The sequence below is a fragment of the Arachis ipaensis genome, chromosome B2 (assembly GCF_059453495.1).
Source record: "Arachis ipaensis isolate K30076 ecotype BB chromosome B2, ASM5945349v1, whole genome shotgun sequence".
Taxonomy (NCBI): domain Eukaryota; kingdom Viridiplantae; phylum Streptophyta; class Magnoliopsida; order Fabales; family Fabaceae; genus Arachis; species Arachis ipaensis.
The window spans coordinates 19949735-19952963 of NC_142437.1; the positions used below are offsets into that span (position 1 = coordinate 19949735).

At 35.3% G+C, this 3229-nt stretch overlaps 1 pseudogene; it reads left to right on the forward strand.

Annotated features, from left to right (window-relative positions):
• The first annotated feature begins 282 nt into the window (after positions 1-282).
• LOC148573206 (putative prefoldin subunit 4 pseudogene) lies at positions 283-2764 on the forward strand (annotated as a pseudogene).
• The last annotated feature ends 465 nt before the right edge of the window (positions 2765-3229 follow it).

Below are 3229 nucleotides of genomic sequence, written 5' to 3' on the forward strand. Positions count from 1 at the left end.
TTTCTTCAAGCCATGCAAAGTTCTAACTCTGAAAAGTGGAATGATGCCATGAAAGAAGAGATGAATTCTATGAAAGACAATGATGTTTAAGACCTCGTAGAATTACCTGAAGGTGTGAAACCAATTGGTAGTAAATGGATATTTAAAACCAAAGGGGATTCTAAGGGTAATGTCGAGAGATATAAAGCTTTTCTAGTCGCTAAAGGCTTTACTCAAAAGGAAGGCATATACTATAAAGAGACTTTCTCTCCGGTATCATCGAAAGACTTTTTTAGAACCATAATGGCACTAGTAGCTCATTTTGACTTGGAGATACATCAGATGGATGTAAAGATAGCGTTTCTCAATGGTGACATTGATAAAACGATGTATATGGTACAACTAAAAAATTTTGTATCAGGTGATTCAAAATATATGGTTTGTAAGTTAAAGAAATTCATTTATGGTCTCAAACAAGCTTGTCGTCAATGATATCACAAGTTTCATCAAGTCATTACCTCATATGATTTTGAGGTAAATATCATAGATGAATATGTATACCACAAGTTCAGTGGGAGTAAATACATATTTTTGGTCTTATATGTTGATGACATTTTACTTGCCAGTAACGATATAGGCTTGTTGCATGAAACTAAAAAATTTTTATCGAACAAATTCGAAATGAAAGATCTTAGTGATGTCTCTTTTGTATTAGGAATTGAGATACTAAGAGATCACTTTCAAGGTATTCTTGAATTATCACAAAAGAACTATATCAAAAAGATTTTATGTAGATATGATATGGAAAGTTGTAAACCAATGGACACTCCCGTTGCTAAAGGAGACAAGTTTAGTCTCAAGCAATGCCCAAAAAATAATCTTGAGAGGATAGCAATGCATGATAAACCTTATGCATCAGCACTAGGGAGTTTAATATATGCTCAAGTTTGCACAAGTCTCGATATATCATTCATAGTGGGAGTAGAGGTATTCAAAATCGATCCGGACCGAATTAAACCGACCAACCGAACAAAAAAAATCGAAAACCGAATAAACCAAAAACTAAAAAAATCGAAAAAAAAATGTATTTTGCAATTTTTTTGCAATTCGGTTCGGTTTTTGGTTCTAACCAGGAAAACCCGAACCGAACCGGTTCAGTAAAAACCCCTAAAAACCAACCCCACTCCCCCCACCCCACCCCAAACCCCAATTCCCTTGAGCGTGCCGCGAGTCCTGAGGCAGTGAGCCCTAACCCCACGCCTCCCACCCCCAATCCAAAGCTCTCAGCCTGACAGCCTCTCACAGTCGTGCTCTCCTCTCACGGTCGCGCTCTCCTCTCTGCAGTGGCGCTCTCCTCTCACGGCGGTGAACCCACGTTCCTCCCAGTCTCCCACCACATTCTTTGCGGACAGCAGAACCACGAAGCCCCAGTCAGCAGTAGCAGTCTAGCAGAGCACGACCCTCGTCCCTCGCACCCAGCAGAGCACGACCCTTGCAGTCTCGCACCCAGGAGTAGTAGAGCCCCACCCTCGCCAGTCGCCACCCACAACACATCACCCACCAGTCACCGATTCAAGTCTCCTACCCTGATTCAACACAGCACCCAGTCAGGTATGTAATTTAACTAATTTTTGTTCAATAATCATTGATTCATTGTTGCAGTTTGTTGGCATTGTTTACTTTATTGTTGGTATTGTTGTTGTTGATTCATTATTGCTGACTTGCTATTTGTTGATTCATTATTTACCAATTGCTGTTTATTGATTCATTATTGTCATACAGTTTTGATTTGACACTATTACATTAGGAGGAGAAAGGTTCCAAGCTAATCGAAATGGCTAAAATAGGAGAAACGTTAGAATTAACTAATTGATTTTGTATGATGACATGGGTTAGATTTGAGAAGCTAAGAAAAGACTCAGTATCTGTCTGAAATTTTAATTTAATTTCAAACTGTATGTTTGTTTGTTTTGCAGATCTCAATTAACTTAGAATAATTTGATTGTTTGCCTCTTTCACCTGTGCTTAGTGGTTCCACCCCGGTGAGTTTTAAAAATTTGGTGCCAATTATATTGTTGTTTTAATTTCAATGTTATTTCTGGTTTATTTTATGCTGTTGAATTACTGAAACTGCCTCTGTTGTGTTTTGTTTTGCTGTTCTGTTGAGTGTTGAATTAACGAATTACTTTTGAAGTGATTTAGTATCATTTAGTATGTTTTGGAGCTTCTGGATCTTTATAGGGTTAGATTGAAATCAATATGGTAAGCTAAATTTGAATAATGACAACAGGATCTTAATTTTGTATGGTATGAATTACTTTTGTTGGTATTGTTGCTGGTTGTTTAATGAATTTGTAAATTGCTTGATTTTGTAAATAGGATATTGATTTGGTAAATTGTTTGATTTTGTAAACAGAATCTTGATTTTGTAAATTGGTGCTAAATTTAATTTTTTTGTTGCATGTATTTATTTATGCCTTTATGCAGTTTTTGTAAACAGAATAGTTTTTTACTTCACCAAGATGTGGTTCGGTTTCAAATAGTTGAGGTCTTTGCACATGTGCCAAAGGATGAAGTTGAGAATAGGATAGAAAACATGAAAGAGGTGACAAGCCAGAAACTTACAAAGCTTGACGAGGAGAAACAATCTGTGGTTGCTCAGATGGCTAAACTGAAGAAGATTTTGTATGGAAAGTTCAAGGACTCGATCAATCTCGAGGAGGATAGTAGCCTTCTTCTTATTCCTAGGTCTTTTTGGGTTGATTTAAACTCTATTGGACTTTAGGAATTTTTCAATAAGATTGCCCCATGTTTTATTTCATTTCATGTTTAGAGTATTTTCTTGCTGGAACTCTATTGTTCTCTTTATTATTAGAATATATAACTAGATTAGAATGTTTTTCTACTAGCCTTATATTATTATTGTTGTTGTTGTTCTTATTATGCAACATATTTTTTATTTCAGGTTGGTTTGCGTTAAGAAGTTTAGCTTTTGTTGGAGAAGACACTATAATTTGGCTATCTTTTAATGGAAATTTATTTTTATTTTTAGTTGTGTTGACTATTGAATTTTTAAACTTCTTTAATTGTCATATTTGAATTCCTTTTATCCTTAAATTTCATTAGACCAAAACTTTGTTAGCTATTGTGTATTTGTGCTTGTCAATTTCAATGTTATGACTTTGTGAAATACTATAGTAGTATTTTTTTTTGAATTGATTAAAAAACCGAACAAACCGAATCAAACCAA